Source organism: Neomonachus schauinslandi, chromosome 10, assembly GCF_002201575.2.
Source record: "Neomonachus schauinslandi chromosome 10, ASM220157v2, whole genome shotgun sequence".
Taxonomy (NCBI): Eukaryota; Metazoa; Chordata; class Mammalia; order Carnivora; family Phocidae; genus Neomonachus; species Neomonachus schauinslandi.
In genome coordinates this window covers 103,286,588-103,312,102 of record NC_058412.1, presented here as the reverse complement: position 1 = coordinate 103,312,102, position 25,515 = coordinate 103,286,588, and the positions used below count along the sequence as shown (strand labels likewise).

At 39.5% G+C, this 25,515-nt stretch overlaps 1 protein-coding gene across 1 annotated transcript in view; it reads right to left on the bottom strand.

Moving 5' to 3' along the window:
* PAK5 (p21 (RAC1) activated kinase 5) overlaps window positions 1-25,515 on the bottom strand; it is a 305,518-nt gene that overhangs the window by 158,332 nt on the left and 121,671 nt on the right. Inside the window, exon 2 of the mRNA XM_021689080.1 lies at window positions 12,158-12,305. The gene's annotated coding sequence lies outside the window, so the exon portion shown is untranslated. The remainder of the gene's footprint in view (window positions 1-12,157; window positions 12,306-25,515) is intronic.

Genomic DNA, 25,515 nt, shown 5'->3' with positions numbered 1-25,515 from the left:
GTATAAACCCTCAACTACATGCTCTCTTACTTTGTATTTTTAAAGCCTTTTTGCACACATGTGCTTTCCTTTGACATTTCCAACACCCCTCTTAAGCAGATCAAGGTGGGAGATACTGGTTTTCCTATTTTAGAAGTAAAACAACTTCATGGAGTCAATACCACTTGGCCAGCCAGCAAGAGATAGAAGCTAGAATAAAGTCAGGATTTATATTAAAACTGGAAGCTCCTTTCCCCCCATTAAAATACATACTCTTCAGTTATCTTTCCACACCTGAGGACATTCATATGTTTTCCAATAAAAATGAAAACATTAGTTGCAAGAATCAAAGAGCACTTCATCCAAGGAATGTTTGCAAACATGCCATTTGGGATGCTTTCTAAGCCACAGGGGTGATAAGGATCACATCTTCCATTCACCTCATCTTTACGCTTTCTAGGGTGCCTTTCATTTTCTTCCATACCAAACTCAAGGAATAGGCAGACTAGGTGTTTTCACTTTGCTTCACTCAGCACTCAAGAGAGGTGAAGTGAGCTCAAGACTGTGTTGTGGCCTGTAAGGGGTGGAACTAAAAATGATGCAGGTCACCTGACTCCCAAGTCCAGGTAACTTTGCCTTTGCCAAATGAAAATGTCATGGAATAAAATGCCAAATTTCCCATGAAGCTTACTGTGACGAGATTTAATTTGCCTTTAAAATTAAATAAAAAATAGGAAATTGACACAAAGATCATTTTTTAATTTTTACAGATAAGCAAGGGAAAGGCTTTACAGAGGTCCTGAGTCGCTTTATGTTTTGAGCATCAAATGTTGATGTAACTGGAACCTACCATTAGGGACAACACTTTTAGGAACACAAGCAGGAGCATCAGCACCCTCCTCTGCATCCCCTGAGCTCCAACCAGCTCTCAGGCTCTCACACTTCATGCCATATAAGCAATAAGCTGCAACAAACAACTTGGAATATAATCTTGACTGTATCACCAGAAGCCTCTGCTGGCTTAAGGGCTCAGTATGTGGTTCCACATCTTCAGTCACTCCTTGGGTTTCTACAGACTTTCCTCCTTGGCCCATTTCCAACCAAAAGGGGAGATGCTAGATAAAACTGACTGGGAGCTCTTTTAGGCCACTGCTCATTGCTTCCTTCTGAGGCATGAGAAACAATCTGTGTGGCAACGAATTTCTAGGAGTAGAGAAAGAATGGGGTGCATATTTTCTCTTCTTAAGGCGATTTCTTAGGGAATTTTAAGGAAACATTAAGCTTGTGAGTGAAGGGAAAAGGGTTATTCTACTATGTATTTTTTTTTAAGTGTGCAGACACCAGGTTGCTGCAGGTGAAGATATACAAGTAATGGCCCCAAAAGCACCACTCCTGCCAGTTAGTAAGTTTTATAGAAAACTCTAAATTTCTATGATGACTAAAGGAACTCACATTTCACAGATGGGGAACCCAGAACAGCTATCACACCGCATGGGGAAGCAGATGGCCTTCCCCATGAGTGCACCTCTGCACACTTGTATTTGCCATGGAGACATCTCAGGTTGGAGGGCAATGCGGAGAATTAACCTGCAAGCACCCAGTCCTCAAACATCTGGGCAAATGGGGATACCTGAAAACCTCCTTCATATTACTCCATGGTCATCCCTGGGCCGCAAGACCAGAAAGTGAACTCAATGCATCAACCACTGCTGCTCATTTGGTTATTTATTTTATTGCACATAGAAAGCAGACATTTCAGTTGTTTGCTGTCATAAAACCACTCCCTGGATGGGACAGACATCACTAGCACCCTAAAAGGCTCCTATGTGTCCCCTTTAGAGTTCTGTCCCCATGAAGTAGTTTTTTTGAGTTCTATCATCAGAGATTTGTTTCACCTGTTCTTGAATTCGGTATAAATGGACTCACACATAACATCCTTTTTGTGTGTCTAGCTTCTTTTGCTCAATGTAGTATCTGTAAGATTCATCCGTGTTGTTGTGTCTATCAATTGTGTGTTCTTTTTATTGTTGCATGCTCTTCCACTGACTGACTAAATCAAGATTTATTTATCATTCTTCTACTGTTGAACATGTGGCTTAGTTCCAGTTCTGGACTATTAGGATACATTGGTTATGCACTAATTTTCCTTGGTTATAAATCCAGGGGGGCTATTGCTGAGTCATAGTGTAGCTTTGTCAAGATTCTGAGTTGTTTCCATGTTTCCATGTTACACACACACACACAGAATCTTTGCCATGTGTGTAGGGTATGTGTAGCTTTAATTGATGTGGTATCCACTAGGCTTTTAAGTTTTACCAAGGGGGAAAAGATCCCAAGCAAAATAACAAGCAAGCAAAAGCAAAAATAAATAAGACAGGAAAGTTATTTTCTTTGACACAAAATCATCAAATTGCCATGCAGATACGATTTACTTTATAAAACTGGTCAATCTTGAGCTACATATTGTTTATTTGAAGTTGTCTGCAGGCTAGATTGCATTTGTAGTTTGCCTACAAATGTGTTTCTCCCCCTACATAACAGATTCTTTGTTGTTAGCATGTTTTTGTTTTTAATAGACCAGTGGTCAAAAATTAAGAGATTTCATATCATAAAACTCCAGCTTTCAAGCTTCTCCTAAAAAACTGGAATATCTGGTAGACCTGAGGCCCCATTGCCATAGAGCAATAACAGAGTAAAGTAGGTGCCACTTCATTTAGATAGGCACACAGGCCCCTGCATTTAGATAGGCACAGAGTGCCTTCCACCACCTATTGTTTCTTACACTGCCTGGTCTCTGTAGGCATAAGAACCTCTACCCTCTGACCTGACAGTCAAGTTCATTCACATTTCTCTCATTTAGAGTACAGGGATCTCACAATTCCAAAGATAAGACTGTTCTAGAGAGTTAAAATTTTGTCTTTTTACATGTCAAACTTTGAAATGTGTGGAAATCTTCCTAAAAAGTACTGTATACTAACCTGTTTCCAAGAAATGGCTGAAATAAAAGGGACAGCTTAGAATATGTTGAATCTGTGTGCTAAATGCATCAGAGGGAATATGGAGAGGAGAGCCAGCTGAGCTTGTTCTTCTGATGGGAGAAACTTCACTCAGGATATACACCCACAGGCCCAGGCTTCTGATCAACATCTGTTAACCATGCGAGCAGGATATTTGACAACAGATGAGGAAAAACAGCCTGTCTGATCCATTCAATTAAATACTTCCTGGACCAGACTCAATTTCATTATGATGAGTGCACTGGGCATTTGCTAACTGCATTCATATATTTTCATGGTGCCAAAGATATTAGTAGGGAGCCAATGTTATTTCATTTTGGCAGTATGCATTATAGATAATCTAAAGATTCCTTATGCTAAACTACAATATATCCTGGTTACATTTTAAAAAATGGTAAGTTTTGCGAGACTCACTAGACAGTAAAGGAAATATCTGACCACCTCCTGCCCTGCCAAAATGAAGGACAGAGAAAAGAATAGAAAGAGTAATGAAAAAATCAGCATAGTCCTAAGGGAACATGGCAATAACAACACTAATCTGGAGACCAACTCTCCGTCCCTTTGCAAAGCAAGGCAGGGCAGTCAAACCTGAGAGACAGAACCTAGAATGGATCTTTGGATAAGGAACAAAATTGTCCCTGACTCTTAGAGGAAGCAAAACAATACTCTCTGCAGGAACACATCCCCATTCAGGCAGGCCCTAAGGATTCCCACATATTAACATCAATAATCAAACATTCCATATCACACGAAGAAAAATACCACCAAGCATAATAGTCGACAAAATAACTGATTTTCTGCATCCTTTGTACTTCATGGGTAGAATGAGCAGCTAAAAACAAAATAAAATGTAAATGTAAAAAAAAATTTTAAAATGGAAGATGAGCATGAGCTGACAGAACACTTCGCCATCTATGAACTCAGATGTGGAAACTTGCTAAAGGCCCACATTATTTCATGATTTGTAAGCTCTTGACTTTTTTTCTGATTATCCCAATTGTGCAACATCCCCATCAGCTGTCCAACTATTTTGTCCCAAAGACTCCCATGCTCTCGTGGTCACTGTCAGATCCCTGTGCTCCCCTGTGACAGTTGGGTCCAAACGCCATTAACAGTAAGTGCAACTACTCAACTCCATTCTGGAACCCATCCTCTCGGTAATATTAGGAAGCTCGCCTACCGGACAATGTCTTTGAACATCTACCCAGGCCATGAATGGCAGCTTTCATGGAGCTTTTCAGAGATGCCAGCCTTCTCCAGCGAGTGCCTTATTGCCTTTGTGAAGGGAGTACCCTCTGGGCCCTCTTGGTAAGTTAGACACATAGTCAAGTGAGAAGTTCTCAGATTGTACCGAAAACGATCTTAACATTCCTCTTCCCTGAGCCATCTGACCCTTTAGCAGAACTATCAAAGAAACTATGCAATTTCCTCCTCACTTGCTATAAGCCATCACAGCATAAAGGCTTCAAAGAACCACCCTAAGAAAACTGTCAGGGCAAACTTCAAGTGTCTTTGACAAAAGGTTAAATCTTGGGGTGCCTGGGTGGCCCAGTCAGTTAAGCGTCTGCCTCCGGCTCAGATCATGATCCCGGGGTCCTGGGATCGAGCCCTGTGTCAGGCTCTCTGCTCAGTGGGGAGCCTGCTTCTCCCTCTCCTTCTCCCCAGCTTGCACGCTCTCTCTCTCAAATAAAATCTTTTTCTTTACTGATGAATCACAGACCTGTACCTCTGAAACAAATAATATATGTTTTTTTTTTTTTTTTTAAAAAAAAAGAAGATATAGGACGGGAAAAATGAAGGGGGGGAATTGGAGGGGGAGATGAACCATGAGAGACTATGGACTCTGAGAAACAAACTGAGGGTTCTAGAGGGGAGGGGCATGGGGGAATGGGTTAACCTGGTGATGGGTATTAAAGGGGGTACCTATTGAATGGAGCACTGGGTGTTATAGGCAAACAATGAATCATGGAACACTACATCAAAAACTAATGATGTAATGTATGGTGATTAACATAATAAAATTTAAAAAAATAAAAAAAGATTAAATATTGAGTTATGTGTGAGTCCCCATATCAATAAGTCCTTGTTGTTCCAGCTTCCATGGGGGTTTCACCCTCCCCTTCCCCCATACACTCAAGGTCGGTTCCCATGTAGGTTTCCTTGGTTCTGATGGCACCTGCTGGCCAGGTACTTCAATTTTTCAGTGGGTGGGCTATTTTTTCCTGAAGAAGGGCTGATACTCCTTCTGCGGAGACTATACTCATTATCAGCTTGAAGAAATGGAGTGGCTGAGAAAGATCTTAAGGAGAATGAGGATAGTCTTATGAGGCACCTCCTTTGGGGAAAATCCTGGCAGAGCCACCAGGTGGGTGAGGCTATTCTCTGTCAAGGGAGAAAGGATTGCTCCTGTCTTCCAAGATGGTTTAGGGACATTTAGGAGTTCAAGGTTGTCAAGCTCATCAACCCAATGACCCATCCTGTCTCAGCCTCCTTGCTGGGGCCCTGAGTTTGAAACAGGAGATCCTACAAAGCTGTGTGGTCTCCTTTGAAGCTCTGCCACACTTAAAGTCAGACCCCGGGCCCAAATTTCATCAGTCTGCCCTGCAAGAGCCAGACAGAAGTCTCCTGTAAAGCTGCCTCAGATGCCCCTCAGAGCATGCAGTAAGTTGGGAATTCACCACCCTCAGCCTAATAGTCTCTTTTCGAAGGTCAAAAGTAGCCACCCTGCTGCACAATCCATATACCCATCGCTGCTCTACTAGTTACTGTATGCTGCAGCTGCTAAGTCTCCCAACACTTGACCCTCCATGTAAGTCTTATCTCAATTTACTACGTGGTGAAAGCTTAAATAATCGTGATGCTGCAGCACACCAGGGTCTATTTTCATTCCAATTTGCCCCAAAAGGGTGTGGACTCTATTGTTTTCAGACAGGTCAGTAATCCAATTCCAAAATCCTACCCACAGGGTATCCCTTTCTACAACCACTTATTTTAGCTTAGTTTCCCTGGGCAATGGACCTGAGACAAGCATTAAGTGCTACCTCTTGCATTGGAACAAGCAATCCCAAGGTAGGAGAAAGAAGAGAAAGGAAATGGGGCAGGGAAGGATAGGAAGAAGACAAGGGAATATGTTATTGTTCTGGCCACTAGATTACCATGAACTATGAAGGAGCACAGCCAGCAGCCCAGCAAAGGCATCTGCAAAGTGACAGGGAACACCTTTAAACATGCAGTACAGGGACATATGTCCTGGAAAAGGCCATCGGAGAGAGAAATGCAGAAGGAATTTATCTGCCTTGCTTCCTCTTCTCTCTCATTGGAGCAAGCTGCTAAGATCTAGGTCAGTGGTTGTCCGCTAGGTATAATTTTTGTCCCCCAGGGTGACATCTGACAAGATATTTTTGTGTGTGTGTCTAGAGATTTTTGTTGTTGTCACAGCTGGGAGGAGCTATTGTCATGTAGTGGGTTGAGGTCAAGCATAACGCTAAACATACTACAATGCACAGGAGTTTCCCTACAACGGCAATTATTCAGTCCAAAATGTCCTTGGTGCTAAACATACTACAATGCACAGGAGCTTCCCTACAACGGCAATTATTCAGTCCAAAATGTCATTCATAGGTGCTTCTGTTGATAAACCCTATTCTAGGTGATGGTAAAGCCAAAAGAACCCAAAGAAGTGTTTAAGACATATTTGACAAAATCACCCCGCAGAAAAAGACAAAGGATAAGGAAGACATTTCACAGAAGAGAAAACACAAATGGAGAACAAAACATGAAAAGATACTGAACCTCATTAGTAATGAGAGAACTCAAATCATGGTAAGATACCATTTCACACTTAACTGATCGGCAAACATTAAGACATCAAGAAGACCAGCATGGGGAGGAGTCTCAGGGTGATTCTCATTTACAGCTAGTTGGGAGTATAAACTGCTACCAACTCTTTAGGAAAGAGTTTAGTATTATGTTGTAAAGTTGAACATGTACACATTTAAGGTGACCACTCATGCCAATTTGCCTGGGATTGTTCCTGGTTTTAGCCCTGAAAATCCTGCATCCTGAGAAACCATGCAGTTCCAGGCTACCTGGGATGGGTGGTTTCCTATATCATGTGTTCTAGCAACTTGCTTCTACATAGATATCCCTGAAAAACTTAAACACATGCTAGGAGACATATAAAAAATGATTGTAGTATCATTGCTCATAGCAGAAAATGCAGAAAATGGAAACAGAAATGTCAATCTACAGAAGAATTGTGATATGTTCACATGATGTAATATTATTTAGCTGTGAAAATGAACTATAGTTACATGTAATGACATGGATGAATCTTAGAAACAAATGTTCGAGGAAATGAGCAAATCATTAGGCTGAGTATAAAATCATTACTATAAAGCTCAAAAGGAAGCAAAAATTAGTAACAATATGTAGGAATATACTCCCATTTGGGCCAATTATTTTTAACCAAAATAATTGTAAATGGTAGATGTAAATTTAGGACAGTGGTAACCTCTGGAGGGCAGGTGGGGAGATGGAATGGGGAAACACTCTGCTCCCCAAAGAAAAATTAATAATAATTAGGTCCTCAGAGAGTGTTCATTGGATTTTGTATCTTTGCTGTCAGCTTTAACTATGTTATTTATTTGTCTTTGGCTATGCTATTTTCTGTTTATCTTACCTTCAAAAAAATACCCTTATCTCACTTTTTAGAAACAGGTAGCAAAGAATCACCAACACATCTGCAAGACAAGAATGAAAGAAATACATTCCCCAAGCCAACAAGGGTGGGTATTTGGGCCCTGGGTTCTCCATTCATGGGTCTGGTCAGCATTTACTTCCAGAGTCTAGTTCCCATTCTACCTCCAAAGAGCTAGTGATGCTATTTGATATCAGCTTATTAAGCCTCACACTAAAACTTGCTGTACCTGGTGGCTTAGAGGAGCGCCACACTGAAACACAGGCCCAGGAGAACTATCAAAGTCACTTAGGAAAACTGTAGAATAAGGTTTCTATTTAATTTACAAAATCCAGTCTCAAAGCGAAAAACCCATGAACTGAAAATTACCATTTCACATGCACATCCCAGTGGAAACATACATGGACACATCTCTTTTCTAAATACATCCCTGATGTCAGCTGCCTCAGAGACCTACTCGAGAAACTTGTCCTTGTGAGAGTCTGGAGGCTTGGTATTTCGGTTTGGGACCATAACCCCCAAATCCTTTATTTGGGGGATCCTTTATTTTGTGGGTTATGGAAGGTGCATCACAGAAAGAGTTTCTGTCATGTAATCTACATCATCACCTAACCTCCCTGAAGCCACAAGGTGCACAGGCTGAGTCATGCGCACAGCTGTTCTTGCATCCAGCTCCCTCAACCTCACCTCTCTCTCCAAGCACCCATCAAGGTATTTCCTTCCTCCCCCCACCCTCCCTTTTTGAAATAAATATCAATCCTACAAATCATTTCCTAAGAAAACATCTTATAATTTTATTTTATTTTTTTTTTACGTTTTATTATTTATTTGACAGAGAGAGACACAGTGAGAGAGGAAACACAGCAGGGGGAGTGGGAGAGGGAGAAGCAGGCTTTCTGCTGAACAAGGAGCCCGATGCGGGGCTCGATCCCAGGACCCCGGGATCATCACCTGAGCCGAAGGCAGACGCTTAATGACTGAGCCACCCAGGCGCCAACATCTTATAATTTTATTAACCATATTGCTACAGCAACCTGGACACCCACCTATCCCTCCACTCATTAACCTGACTTTGCTCGCCTTCCCATTTGTTTAACATTTCTTCTTAAATGTTATTCTTCCTACAAATTAACTTTTCTTTGCTTGAATTCTGGTACATTTACATACCTCTAGTCTTTAATGCTGTTCTCTCTCCTGTGCTTGTCTCTTGCCCTCAGCACTATATGCCTTCATTATGGGGCATTGGGTGTCTCTGAAAATACACTACCCTCCTTGCCTCAAATTTACTTCCTACTTTATCTGGCTGGGGAATACCTCCTCACCCTGTAAGCTTTAATCCAGATGTTTCTCTTCTTGGTACATCTCCCCTTCCTGTGTCAGTGCCCTTTTGCCATGTGACCTTGAAGCTCCTCTTACCAAGAGGTGGAGTTTATTTCTACATTTGGGCTGGTCTTGTGATTTACTTTGGCCTATATCATGCAGCAGAAGTGACTGTTCTGAGCCTCGGCCTCAGGAAGCCTTGCACACTTTCATTCACTCTCAAACCTTCCCCAGCCACCATGGGAACAAGCCCAGGCTAGCCACTGGAGAACTGAGTTGATTCAGCTACATTCTTTTTTTTTTTTTTTGAAGATGATATTTATTTATTTATTTGACAGAGACACAGCAGGAGAGGGAACACAAGCAGGGGGAGTGGGAGAGGGAGAAGCAGGCTTCCCGCTGAGCAGGGAGCCCGATGCGGGGCTCGATCCCAGGACCCTGGGATCATGACCTGAGCCGAAGGCAGACACTTAACGACTGAGCCATCCAGGCACCCCGATCCAGTTCAATCACTTACCAGGTGTGTGATGTAAAGCATCTTAGACTAGCCAGTCCCCAGCCACTGTTAGCTGATTGCAGATGAATGGGTGAACCTACCTCAGACCAGCTAAACCTGGCCCACATCAGCAGAACTTTTTAACTCACCCACAGACCCGTCAGCAATATTACATACTTGTTGTGTTCAGCCACTAAGTCGTGGAGTTATTTGTTATACAGCAACAACTGATAACCTCTTTCTTGATCCTACTTAATAGGAGTAACACACTTCCATATGGCTCTTACTATACTCCATGTTTTCTGGTCTTTCTTTTCCTGCTTTCCTTAAGAACATGGGCATTTTTTTTGCATCCCCAAATCTAAATGGCTCCTGCTAACTTTCAAATAAATGGGTGTCAGAAAAATAATTAATTAGTGCCTTAAGGATTACAATGATGCCGAACGGATGGTTTTGGAGGCAAACCAGAATCTGAATCCCAGCTCTATATCCTGTATGTGTTACTCCCAAGAATTTGGTTACCCTTGCTCAACCTTATCTGCTCATCTATACATGGAAGACCAGAATCAATATATATGCTGCAGGACTGTGGTGATAAAATACATATTTCCCCTCCCCTGCACCTGGTACTGAGTGACAAATAAGAATTAAATGATAAGATATAATGCATTTATTATAGTACATGGCTTCATACTTGACAAATGATAGCTCTACTAATATAATCATGAGCATCCCTGTTGTTGTCACTTCTTAGAGCAGAAACTATCAGTGCTCCATCCATATCCTCTTGGCACTCATCATTTCTGTGCATGCTGATCTGATGGTGGCTTCCAATGGCAAACACCTGGGGTTCTTTGCCTGAGGCTTCCTCTGGCTGCTGGAGTCCTCTTGGCCCACATCTATGGCAGGCCACAGATGCCAGGGAGTTAACACCCTTCACTTCTATCCAGGGGAGCAGTCTTCCATCAAGGCAGATGGGAAAAGGTGGCTGATTCCCTTGCCCTTGGCTAGGATAAATCCAAGGTATGTTCTATACTGTATCCCAAAATTGCCCAATGGGATCATACTCCTCTTGGTCACAGTAACAATAAGGTACTTCTTCTGTTTTCCTTCTCTTTCCCACCCCACATCCCCATTTCCCTATAAAGGTATACTGGCATCACCTTCCAAATAAACACCAGTACCCAAATTTTTTGTCTCAATACTTGATTCCAGAGAAATCAACCTAAACCAACTACTAATCTTATTGCTTCAGCATACAGTTACTTTTTCAGGAACTTTGACCATTTGGAAGCCTACCCTTGTAAAGATCTCTCCAGCTAATCAGAGTTGTATCTGATCCAGTGGATGACAAGACCAATCACAGAATGTGGTATACCACCTTTAGGTTTTCTTGTATCTTTTCATCATGGTTCAATTCTCTGAGTACATCAGGATACCCAATTGATCTTGGGTAGTTCTGTGCTTACGCTAAAGGGCACCTGGAACCATGGTATTGATTCTTGGCCAAGAAAGAAGTGAAATGTAATAGCTAGTGATTTATAACTTGCTATTAGAAGTCCGAAATGCCCCCCAAGGCATACTGTACCAGCCTATCTACGCTGTTTATGGAAACTGAGTGGATTGATGGTTTACACCTGTTTACCTGTTCACAAAGACTGCTTTTAGCTCCCTGAGCTGTGGGGTATAAAATGCTCCTCAGTAAGCCTGATTCTTGGCTCCCCTGAGACCAACGTGTCATATGTGTATCTTGGTGGTTCATGATCTGAAGACTAAGGGCATCATGTGTGATGGAGAAAGGACCCTGAGAGCTGCACCTAGAAGTCTCAGTCCCCTCTAGTGCTTGCTGGGCTTGCTTTCTCCTGCTGTACCCTTTCCTTTGTTTGATTACAGCTGTACATGTATATACCTTATGGTGTCTCAAGAATCTTTTCAATTACCTGACACTATAATTGCTGTACTGGGCCTGTTTTCTTTCTTTTTTTAAAAAAATATTTTATTTATTTATTTGACAGAGAGAGACACAGCAAGAGAGGGAACACAAGCAGGGGAAGGGGGAGTGGGGGAGGGAGAAGCAGGCTTCCCACCGAGTAGGGAGACTGCACTGGGCCTGTTTTCAGATGCCAAAGGCTTCTGAAAAGGGTTTGGGGTGGAGAAAGTAAGGGTTCCCACAGCACCCCATTTTAGAACCCTTTCAGAAAGTTTATCAACTTTCATATACACAATACAATATGGTTAACTACGGTCACCGTGCTGCATATTACATCCCCATAACTTATTTTATAACTGGAAGTTTGTATCTTTTGACCACCTTCACCATTCTACTGACTCCCCATCCTCCTGCCCACCTCTAGCAACCTGCAATATAGTCTCTGTAACTTTTAGCTCAGATTTAAAAAAAAAATTTTTTTTAACTGATTCCACATATAAGTGAGATCATATGGTATTTGTCTTTCTGCACATGTGACTTATTTCACTTAGCATAATGCTCTCAAGGTCCATCTATGCTGTCTCAAATGGCAGGACTTCCCTTTTTATGGCTGAATAGTATTCTACTGTGCATGTGTGTGTGTGTGTGTGTTTGTGTGTACATTATTTAAAATAAAATTTAAAAGAGCAAAACCATAACATAATTCATCCCCCTACCTTTTTTTGATGGCTGTGGATGAATCGGACTCCAGAGGAGTTTGGCTATTTCTGTCCTGCAACTTTTTGTTGGAGTTCTTCAGTGTTCTTCATTTTTCTTCAGTGTTCATTTTGGCAAGAGGTGGAAGCATTTTGCCACAGTATATTTCTGTAACAACATGGTATCAACATGTGTCAGAAACCCACCAACATTCTGCTCCATTTAAAAATAAACAACCTCACTTACTTCCCATTCCTGTACATGCTATGCATCCTTTCTCTACTGTTCCAGTCATTCTCTCAGGCATGCAGCTACTGATCTGGGATTACCTGGACCCTCCAGCAGTGTTAGGCTCCCCTTAGCACCTTACCTGCATCTGTCATAGCACTTTCTCACACTGGTCCAATGTGAGTCCAGTTCTTCAACAGGGAGTGAGCCCTACGGAGGCAGTAAATGTGCCCTTGGTCCCTGACTCTCTGGGGCCGAGCCTGCTCTCTAGTAATTGCACGTTTCATATGGTCAATTCTCATTATTTGCAGTAGTCACATTCTATACAGTAGCTGCAAACACCAAATGAGTGAATGCTGAACCCATTGCTCCTACAAGAAATCCAGGGTTCTTCAAGTCTCTGATCCCAAACATGCTCATCCATCAACCAACACATAATCTTGTTTCAGAGTTTTATGTGCGTTTCTGTTTAAAGACACATTTAATGTATATATTGTTGATTCATTAACATTCAACTTAGCCAACAGCACCAGAACTCACACCTGAATGAAGATTGCCAAAGACATGTATTTATTCCACAAGGCACATCACACTGAGGAATACTAGACGGCACCTCAGCACTCTGCTCGGGGACCATTTCAAACAGCAAAACCACCAGCAAAAGCATAGAAATGCAAAAACACATGTGATGGTGAATTTGTAAATACAAAATCCACGAATAATGAAGACTGACTATACATACATTGGCTGATTCAAAGTTATGTGTAGATCTGTAAGTTCCAAGCCTTGCTTATGGTCCAGCACAGCACTGCCATTTAAATGAGTAAATATATAAATACTACTGATTGGATACAAAGGGACTAAATACAGATTTCATATGCTTCATGAAAGATCCAAAAATTGAAAGCAGTTATTCTCTCCTATCCTATTAAAAGGACAAATCCCAGGTCCCAGTTCTTTTCTTCTTCCTGATATTAATCACTGCTTTTCCAATTTTCAGACAAGTCCAAAGAAAACCTCCCTGAAAATAATTATAGGTTGACAGTCTACCCTACCCATTATGGGACAACCCAAACCGTTTCCAGAAGATGGCTCCATTTTTCTCCTTGAATAATAAGAAATACCTGCTTTTACTTTATTATATGCATCAGTTAACTGTAGGTACACAGCGTACATACTTACTACACTTGTATTTTCTGTAAAAATGCCAGTACTTTGTGACATAAAAAGTGGAAGTATTACACTTTAAGTATCTACTTTCCTATGCATTCGAAAAATGTTTAAGGCTTCCCTTAGGGACAGAGATTTATGTTTTAAAGCTGTTGCAAATATTTTCCCATTAAGTTTACTTCTTAATATTTAAAACCGGTTAAATTTAAACTTGATTTATTTGTATTTCATGGAAAGTAATTTGCTGGTAAAATCATCTTCTTAAAAGCACGCCCTATGTTTTAAACTACCATTGCTAAGATCAGAACTTGCTAAAAATGAATGTCTTGCATAGATAACAGGAAATCCTAGATGGTTCTGAAAGCTCAGTTCTTGCATGCTTTTAACCTGTTAAAACACAGGTTTTTAATTTAGTTCAAAATCAGCTAAAACATAAGTAGACATAACTTCCTTTTAAAGCCTTGTGATATTCTCTTCATATATTTCAGAGCAGCAGAAGATAAGCCACCTTGTCAGGAAATGCAATTTTAAGACTGATACAGCCATATGGGTCTCTCACATAACAATAATTCAATATATTTTACAACAGAAATACCTTGATCCAGAAAAGTAAAACAAAATAAATGTATCTTATTTTTATATTTTATTAATACCATTATATTACATTTTCTATATAATGAATCAATATTTTGGTTTTAAACTTTATTTTGTAATTAGCATTATTTTTAACTTTCTATTCATACTACAAATAACCAAAATAAAAAAAGTCAGATGCCATAAATTTAATATGTGCCTAGATTAAAACTCTCCTCTCAAATTTCTTTTCCTTTAAACATGCTACTAAGAAACCTTTATCTATATCTCTGTAAAGCCAGATTGCCACTATTGACCTAGAAAAAGCAATCTGAATGCTCAGTAGACTATGTTCACATAACAACTACACTACTCTGAACCTACTGATAATGTACATATTAATATGAGTTACTGATGTCAATTAAATTTAATATTTCCAACTTTCAAGAGGAAGGGGTTGACTTTGGAATCAACAGACTTGGCTCCAGCTTGTACTAGCTGCACAGTTTGGGCCAATTCATCATTCCTCAAGTTTATTTGTTCATCTGAAAAATGGAGATGGACAGAATTTTCCATAATACAGAGGGGTCCTCAAGATAAAGTGAAAATGTCCTATATAAGGTACCTGGCCAATAGTGAATAGTAAAGAATGTTAGTTCTGGTTTTTAGTAAGTACAAAACCAACCCAAGCAGCATTTCAGACAACTGAATTTAGCTCTTAAAACCAAACATCAGTGACCTGTCATCTGTGAATAATTTGCAAAATAAAACAAAAAACCCCCAAATGTTCTAGTTTACCCACACATTTCCTTACCAGCAAAATAAGCATCTCTATATGTGTGTCTGTGATAGAGATGTACCCAAAGAAACATAACTTTTTTACCACAAGTCTATGCCATTTTGTACATTTCATTCTCATAGATTCACAGATTCATTTCATAAATTCAATAGGGCCTCTCCACATTGGGCTCCTTGACCGTGAGATCAAACAAAAAAACTTTGCTACAAATGGCACTGGCCAATTGCTACAAAAAAAAAAATCTAAGATTTTATTTTATGTGAAGTAGAACAGAGATTTGCCATCAACTATATTAGGACAAATACTTCTAGTCCCTGCACACTTGTTTTCTCCTCTTATTCAAGAATAAGAGCACTTATGCAGATCATTTCAGGTGGTTTAGACCCAGGATGAAATAAGCCTCATCAGCCCTGTGATCTTAGAATGTTTGTTGCATTATTCACCCTTTTATCCACTTCTCCTTGTACCCAGAAATTTAAATATGTGAGTGGCAGGTTTGATATGTGGTCTGTGCTCTTATGTTAAAAAAACAGGACTTTTTTTTTTTTTCTCTCTCTCTCTGAGAATAAGCTATGACCTTGTCCTCATTAATAGTGAATTCTGAGCAAATAAAGTCCAATGGATTATGAAATCATGAAAGATTCTAAATACCATCAGGTCAAAGTCCTCCAACAACTCTGAGGCATTGGGGTAAGAGGAGAGAAATAAATGGATTATATGGAGAAAACCTATAATTTATTCTTTAATCTTTTTTTTTACTAGGATAGCATCTTTCTAAAACCAAATTAATATAGATCATCCTTCTTGAAAATATAACTTCATCACTGTGCCATTTTATAGTAGCTTTTCCTTTGTGTATACTTTATAACGTGATAATTCTATACTTTCAACTAGATATAGCACTCCTCATCTAATAGGAAAACCCTTAGATACGCAAAAGGGTTTCATTACCGGGTTTGACAGTAGAAAAGCCAAGCAGAAATCAAGCTGGCAGAGACAGTTTAATATAAACCCCCTCTGAGGATTTGCAAACAACATCACATTTGTTTTCTGCTACTCATCTGCCCCTCTGTGATCTCTGTCTCTCTCTATAATAAAATATTTATAGCCAGAGCTCAGCAGCCCTTCCTCTTTCTTCACTGTTGGAATAAGGTGTGTTCTGCTCCCTGGGAGAGAACAATAAATAGAAACACTAAAACTCTGAATACATAACTTTGGGGGAGAAAAAAACCTCATCCACTGAAAGATTTTCTTTCATTCAAAGCAAGATAACTGTGACATATGGAACTGCATTTTCTGTCATTATTTATGCACTTGTCAAGTGCACGGAATCCTCTCTAGGGAAACTTCTAGGGAGTCTACAGAACTCTTCGCTCTCTTTGGATATCCTCAATATGGATTGAGCACTATTTTGTTTTTCTTTTCAGGGAATAATGAAGCTTGATTTTCTAAAACCAATCTCATCTTTTCCTTACAGGAAAATATCCTGTTTGAATGTCTGGCCTCTATCTATGAAACATTTTCCCTGAGACAATGGAAGGATTGAGCTTTTTAGGACTGAACTGTAGGTAGTATTCTCATGTTAATGTTCCTTTCATCTGCAAGAGCAGTTTGTGTGTTGGCTTTTATTTTAAGGAGTAATTATCCTTTAGGCTAACAACCACGTAAACAATGAAGTTTGGATATACTGGTTTTCTAGTTGAATAGAAAAGGTACTTTGAATTTTTATTTGCACAAGTGCCCCAAGTTCTAGCTCCATGGGTGAGTACTTGCTTTTCAAACTTGATTGACTAAATGAGTCTATATCTGGGCTTCCTTATCTCACACCCCTGGTAATGACATACGCAGCCACACAACTTACAGCAGGTTAAATGAAAGAATGTATGTATAAGACCTTCAGATACTCTGAAGCACTCTACAACATTCGAAGAGTTATTTTAATTCCTAGGTGTTTGAATTTTACAAACATTAATCTGATATAGAAAACAGAAAAGCTAACAGATCAAAACTTGGTGATAAAGTCTCTGGAATTATGAGGATTCTCTAGCTTCCACTTCAGTGGATCTGCACCTGTCCAAGTTGATCCTGCTGAGCTTAGATTTCCTAGGCAAGATGACGACATGGGGAAATAGTGGGGAGAGAGAGACAGAAAGAAGGGGCCACCATGGAGTTCCATGTTTATAACCACTCTCCTCTTGAAAGCAGGGGGTTCTTAACTGGGGGTCTTCACTTCAAGTCCCTGGGATCATTTAGATAGGATTTATGGGTTTCATGAATTTGGATGAGAAAGAAAATACCACTCCATTTTCATTAGCCTTTAACAGGCAACAAAACCCAGGAATATTCTAAGGACTTGTAATCGAGAAACATAAGCCTTTTTATAGTACACTGTAATTGCTGCAGATACCTTGAAACATCATTTGCACTCCACACTACTCAAAATATATGGCAGTTATTAGGTCTGCCATTAGATAGGATATTTCCAAATCAAGTAACTCATATCACCATAACACAAACTTATTTTATTTGATGTTTTGATGACTTTATGTCAACATAATTAGTTTCCTTTATAACCCTAGGTATTGTACTTTATGCATTTTAAAACAGTATGTTGTCATTGTGGTAACCTAGGGATTCCACTCCTAGGTATCTACCCCAAAGAACTGAAAAACCCACACTCAAATTCTGGTACAGGAATATTTATAGCAGCATTATTTACAGTAGCTGAAAGATGGAAACAACCCAAATATCCATCAACAAATGAATGGATAAATAGAATGTGGTATTTCTAGACAACAGAGTATGATTCAGGCATAAAAAGGAATAAAGTATGATACATGCTACAGTGTGGATGAACCCCAAACATGCTAAGGGAAAGAAGTCAGACACAGACAGTCACATGTGGTATGATTCTACTTATATGAAATACCCAGAATAGGTAAATCCACAGACAGAGAAAGCAGACTGATGGTTACCAGGGCCTTGGGGGTCAGGAAGATGAAGAGAACGGCTTCATGGGTACGGGGTTTTATTTTCGAATGGCAGAAACGTTTTGGAGCTAGATGGATGTGGTGGCTGTGTAACTTTACAGGTGTTAAATGCCAGCGACTTGCTTACATTAAAATGGTGAATTTTATGTCATGTGAATTTCCTCTCAACAAGTAAAACCAAACACGATATTGAAAATTGGTTCCCAGTCTTCCTGAGGCTGCCAAAGGAGTCCATGGCACAGCAAAAGGATAAAACCTGACTTAAAGGTTTTCAAAACGACGGAGCCTCCTCTTCCTTTGGCCCAACTGATTACCCCAGCCAAAGTCCACCTAGACAAGTTAGCAGCCCCCTGGTGAATATATACAAGTCCATCTAACTACTAATAGAGCCATCAGGTCAACCTACAGTTGACCCAAGATATATAAGCAAGCCTAGCTTAGATCAACTGAACCCTGCAAAGCTGTGAACTTAATAGATATATAAATAATTGTGTGGCTGGTTGTTTTGTTTTGTTTTGTTTTTAAGATTTTATTTATTTGACAGAGAGAGACACAGAGAGAGAGGGAACACAAGCAGGGGGAGTGGGAGTGGGAGAGGGAGAAGCAGGCTGGGCTCAATCCCAGGACCCTGGGATCATGACCTGAGCCCGAAGGCAGACACTTAAGGACTGAGCCACCCAGGCGCCCCGTGTGGCTGGTTGTTATACAGCATTTTCATGACAATATATGGCTGACAGAGGAGTACCCAAATATGAGAAATACACCTCATCTCAGCCAATCCAAAGAGGCTGTTCTTATATTCTAATCTGCTTGTGGGTTGCAAATAGAATGTGGTAGAAAATCAGTAACAAAAATTGAATCATAAATAATGAACGAATCATAAAATCCAGGCTCCCTCACTTGTATGGGCCCATTCCAAGAAAGGCCCAGCCTGGGTGACTGAAATTAAGTTTTTAAAAATCTACAGTTTAGGAAAGTTTATCAAGTTTTTTAATACTGGAATATATTTTAAGGATTATTGTTAAATTCAAGACATTTCTCTCAAGTGTAAGATTTTAGTGCATTTCTGGATTTCTTCAGATTGCCAACACTCAACTACTGATTTGTCATCAATACCCTCATTGACTTGGCTTCTAATACCTTTCCTGCACAATAAGGAACAGGGACAGATGTTTATGGACATCAAGACCTTGAAACGGACCCTAGCAATATGTTCACATGGTTGTATTTTCACAAAACATGCAAAAGTAAGATACTTTAACAGTAACTGGTTAAGACAGCTGTCTCTTTACATTCCAACTTCCTACATCACACTTCTCTATGTGTTGCATGGAGTTGGGGTGGTGATGGTTATTCTGGGGCTCTAGCTAAGGGAGAACCTGAGCTGAGGTTGCATTTGGTTTGTGATGAGTGGGCTCTATTTATGTGTTTTGCAGTAAATTTCCATTACATCAGTTTTGTTGGTCACCCCAATGCAGCAATGGCTTTCAGGAATTCTACAACACTTCCAAGTACTGACTGACCCAGCATCACAGCACAGAGATGCAGGCCTGGGGAGCACATTGCAGTGTGAGTGTTCCCTGCAGCTGTGGATGTATGTGTGTGGAAGAAGTCTGCCTTTTCTAAAGCTTCTTAAGCTCTGAGACATGGGAACAACACTTCCTAGGCTAAAATGTATTTTCAAAGATTCACAACATCTTTGTTTACAAAGTTGATAAGGTTTGAACATACCATCTAACTGCAATCTAGTAAGTTGTTTTGAAGGTTTTGTGAAAACAAGTGAGACATTAAAACTCCCTGCTTTGATCATGTAAGAAAGGTACATTTTTTTAAATTATTTTTTAAATTTTTATTTATTTATTTAACAGAGATAGAGAGAGAGCACAAGTAGGCAGAGCAGCAGACAGAGGGAGAGGGAGAAGCAGGCTCTCCACCGAGTAGGGAGCCCAATGTGGTGCTCAATCCCAGGACCCTGGGATCATGACCTGAGCCGAAGGCAGCACTTCACCGACTGAGCCACCCAGGTGCCCCAAGAAAGGTACATTTTTATGTCATCTTTATATCTATTAAAGAATGGAGGAAAAACTAAGAAAAAAATTAAGAGATTGAAGAGGTTGCTGCGTGTGTTCTCCTCTAGGATTTTGATGGATTCCTGTCTCACATTTAGGTCTTTCATCCTTTTGAGTCTATTTTTGTGTGTGGTATAAGGAAATGGTTCAGGTTCATTCTTCTGCATGTGGCTGTCCAATATTCCCAATACCATTTGTTGAAGAGACTGTCTTTTTTCCATTGGACATTCTTTCCTGCTTTGTCAAAGATGAGTTGACCATAGAGTTGAGGGTCCATTTCTGGGCTCTCTATTCTGTTCCATTGATCTATGTGTCTGTTTTTGTACCAGTACCATACTGTCTTGATGATTACAGCTTTGTAATAGAGCTTAAAGTCCAGAATTGTGATGCCACCAGCTTTGCTTTTCTTTTTCAACATTCCTCTGGTTATTCAGAGTCTTTTCTGGTTCCATACAAATTGTAGGATTATTTGTTCCATTTCTTTTAAAAAAGTGGATGGTATTTTGATAGGGATTGCATTAAATGTGTAGATTGCTCTAGGTAGCATAGACATTTTCACAATATTTGTTCTTCCAATCCATGAGCATGGAATGTTTTTCCATTTCTTTGTGTCTTCTTCAATTTCTTTCATCAGTATTCTATAGTTTTCTGAGTACAGACTCTTTGCCTCTTTGGTTAGATTTATTCCTAGTTATCTTATGGTTTTGGGTGCAATGGTAAATGGGATTGACTCCTTAATTTCTCTTTCTTCTGTCTTGTTGTTGGTATATAGAAATGCAACTGATTTCTGTGCATTGATTTATATCCTGCCACTTTACTGAATTCCTGTATGAGTTCTAGCAGTTTTGGGGTGGAGTCTTTTGGAACTTCTTTCTAGAAACATCACCGAAGGCAAGGGAAGCAAGGGCAAAAATGAACTACTGGGACTTCATCAAGATAAAAAGCTTTTGCACAGCAAAGGAAACAGTCAACAAAACCGAAAGATGACCCACAGAATGGGAGAAGATACTTGCAAATGACATATCAGATAAAGGGCTAGTATTCAAAATCTATAGAGAACTTATCAAACTCAACACCCAAAGAATAATCCAATCAAGAAATGGGCAGAAGACATGAACAGACATTTCTGCAAAGACGACATCCAAATGGCCAACAGACACATGAAAAAGTGCTCCACATCACTCGGCTTCAGGGAAATACAAATCAAAACCTCAATGAGATACCACCTCACACTAGTCAGAATGGCTAAAATTAACAAGTCAGGAAATGAGAGATGTTGGCGGGGATGCGGAGAAAAGAGAACCCTCCTACACTGTTGGTAGGAATGCAAGCACAAATCAAAACCTCAATGAGATACCAGCTCACACCAGTCAGAATGGCTAAAATTAACAAGTCAGGAAATGACAGATGTTGGCAGGGATGCGGAGAAAGGGGAACCCTCCTACACTGTTGGTGGGAATGCAAGCTGGTGCAGCCACTCTGGAAAATAGTATGGAGGTTCTTCAAAAAGTTGAAAATAGAGCTACCCTACAACCCAGCAATTGCACTACAAGATATTTACCCCAAAGATACAAATGTAGGGATCCGAAGGGGTACGTGCATCCCGATGTTTATAGCAGCAATGTCCACAATAGCCAAACTATGGAAAGAGCCTAGATGTCCATCAACAGATGAATGGATAAAGAAGATGTGGTATATATATACAATGGAATATTATGCAGCCATCAAAAAATTGAAATCTTGCCATTTGCAATGACCAGGATGGAACTAGAGGGTATTATGCTAAGTGAAATAAGTCAATCAGAGAAAGACAAGTATCATATGATCTCACTGACATGAGGAATTTGAGAAACAAGACAGAGGATCATAGGGGAAGGGAGGGAAAAATGAAACAAGATGAAACCAGAGAGGGAGGCAAGCCATAAGAGACTCTTAATCTCAGGAAACAAACTGAGGGTTGCTGGAGTGGAGGGGGATGGGAGGGATGGGATGGCTGGGGTGATGGACATTGGGGAGGGTATGTACTATGGTGAGCAATATGAATTGTGTATAAGACTGATGAATCATAGACCTGTACCTCTGAAACAAATAATACATTGTTAATTAAAAAAAGTAAAATAAAAAAATTAAAAACAAAAAGAAGAAAAAAATTAAGAGAATATGAGACAAACAATTAAAACGATAAGTAAACAAAAATCATTCTGACATAGAAGAAGCCTCTGGTACCAAAAAATTTTCAGACCGCTCCGAAAGCATTTATTAGAAGGAAAATTGTGAAGAAAAGTAACAGATTGGTTCTTGTTTGATAATTCAATTAATGAAGAGGAGCAAATCATATGAATACTGGAAAATATTGAAATTCTTCCTGATTTGACACAAATGAAGATTATGAAGAGAACTTAAAACCCATCACAGTCACAACAAGGAAGACATTGATGAGTAAGTGGTGATGCAATTCATCAAAGAGTATTTAAGATTAGTCATTGCACAAGCAAACTTCAAATGCACTGGAATCTTAGGCCTCCTGTATTCAAAATATGTGATAAAGATTTTCCAAAATTTGATAATTAAAAAGTTTACATGTCATTACTGATAAGCTGTAAAGCCAAAATAAATTTTTCTAAAGTGTATTTATATAAAATAAATCTCAGTCAGACTTCTTAACAGAAGGGCTGCGTTATGTTTCTATTTACACTATAAAAAGATATTCAAAATTTTCTTTCTTTTTTTTTTTAGAGAGAGAGAGAGCACAAGCAGGGGAAAGGGCAGAGGGAGAAGCAGACTCCCCACCGAGCAGGGAGCCTGATGTGGGACTCCATCCCAGGACCCTGGGATCATGACCTGATAGAAGGCAGACACTTAACCGACTGAGCCACCCAGGCACCCCTTAAAATAATTTTTATATGTATTTATATTTTAAAGATTTTATTTATTTATTTGAGAGAGAGAAAGCATGGGGGGTGGGCAGAGGGAGAGGACAAGCAGACTCCCCGCTAAGCAGGGAGCCCAATGCAGGGCTCAATCCCAGGACCCTGGGATCAAGACCTAAACCAAAGGCAGATGCTTAACCGACTGAGCCACCGAGGCACCCCTCAAAATAATTTTTATATTTAAAGGTAAAGAGATAATCAAAGCATTTTCAGGCAAAATATATATGAGTCAAGGTATCACAGAGGTAGAGTGGGAAGTCTACTAATGGAAATACACTGCTTTTCTGATTTTGTGATGTTTCCATTGTTAGCTTTTTAGCTTTGTAATTTGTTATGGATTATTTCATTCTAAGTATTCACATTCCTACTTAATTTAGTATCCACTGGTACTCCTTCTAAACTCATGGATCTTTAGATTTATGGATCTTGTTTGCTGGGCCATCGGCTACTTTTCCTTAATATGACTGCTCAAAGTTTAAATTTAAAAAGTTAACGAAAACGTATACACAAAGCATGACTAACAGTTCAATTCAATTAGAAATGTCACAGTTAAAAAGCAGTAGCTTTCACAAACAATGAATCATGGAACACTACATCAAAAACTAATGATGTATGGTGATTAACATAATCAATCAATCAATCAATAAATGAATGAATGAATGAATGAATGCAGTAGCTTTGGTAACTTTGTCTTTGTGATGGCTACATGCAGCAGTTTCACTTCTGGAATTCATCTTCAGCTGAGTGGTGTGTGTCAATAAATTGAAATCCCGATAAGGGTAACTGATTCTAAGTGAAACAAAAATTAATCAAATGCATGACAAAGTGGAGTATAGGAACTTTTTTTTCTTTTAAGATTTTATTTATTTATTTGACAGAGCGAGACAAGCAAGAGCGGGAACACAAGCAGGGGGAGCAGGGGAGGGAGAAGCAGGCTTCCCGCCGAGCAGGGAGCCTGATGTGGGGCTCTATCCCAGGGTCCTGGGATCATGACCTGAGCTGAAGGCAGATGCTTAATGACTGAGCCACCCAGGTGCCCCAGGAATTTTTTTTAAGCAGAGAAAAATATGAGTAGATCTTTGATTATATGGCTGAAAGGAAAAAAAAGCATAAGGATTTTTGATCATTTGGTTAAGGTGGTCTCTGCCATGTGGTAAAAGGTTACTATTTGTCCCCCTCTGTAGTTAGTAAATACCTTGAGGGGATAGATACTTGGTGACTAGGCAAATATCCTGTTCTACCCAAACTTCAGCCCATTAACTTTAGCATCCATCAGTGGATTGTGTCTGCAACAATGATTACTATGGTATTTGCCTTATGGTAATGTTCTTTCTTCTCTTTCATTGGAAGTCATTTAATTCCATTTATTTAACTGGAATTCTTCCCTAAAGGAGAACTAACTGTCCCTTCACTCCATGTATATGTATTCAACTATTTATATCTGCATGTACTTAGGGATATATATTTTTTTCTACAGGGTACAATCCAAAACTCTCATTATATATTTGGTTGCTTAAATTATCCCAGTTTTGTCTAATTGGAACACCGTCAGGTTGGTCCATGTATCCTATTGACGTGCTCTTGTTCTTTTGAGAGTGTTACCTTACTTTTTGATAACACAAATATTCTGGGAAGTTCTTATATTTTCCCTGCCCCAGGCATGGAATCAATTACTTTTGCAAAGAGTCCTGGTTCCTTTTATTGGAAAATAGTGTTAAGAAATCAAGATCTGGGTGCTAGGTATGCTCTTTGTTCCTGAGGAGTCATTGACTTTAGGCTCTCTCCATGGACAGAGCTAGGAAATTATGCATGTATACCAACCCATGCATATACACACACCTGCATTTGTGCATACCTCAATCTAATCATGAGAAGCCATCACAGAAATCCAAATTGAGAGACATACTACAAAATAACTGACTAGGATACTTCAAGTGTCAAGTTCATCAAAGGAAGGAATGAACAACTGTCTTAGCTTGGAGGACACAAAAGACAACAACTAAATATAATTTGGGATCTTGGATCGAACAGAAAAAGGATATTAATGGGAAAATTGATGAAATCAAATAAGGTTTGTAGGCTTAGTTTATAGCAGAAGTTGGCAAATTACAGGCCATGAGCCAAATCTGGTCTGCCACCTGCTTTTGTAAATAAAGTTTTATTGGAACACAGATACTCTCATATGTTCATGTAGTCTGTTTTTTCTGCTACAGTGGCAGAGTTAAGTAGTAGTGGCAGATACCTAAAATAATTACTGTCTGGCCCTTTACAGAAAAAGCTTGCTAACTCCTGGCTGATAGCTTTATAACATTTTTAAATCCCTATTTTTGGGAATTGTACAACAGTTATGTAAAATGTTAACATTAGGGATGAAAAGTATACAGAAATTCTCTGTATTATCCTTGCAACCTCTCTGTAGATCTAAAAGTTTAAAATAATTTAAAAATATTCAAATTAAGTGCTAACATACAAAATTCAGGAAATTTCACAAAAAAATCTGAGTTTTTTGTTTGTTTTTTTAAAGCCAAGACATTTCATAACATTGTCCAACAAAGTAAAATGAAAGTTGGGACCTATGGTTAATGTGTCAGATACTGCTGGTTATTGACTCACTATTGG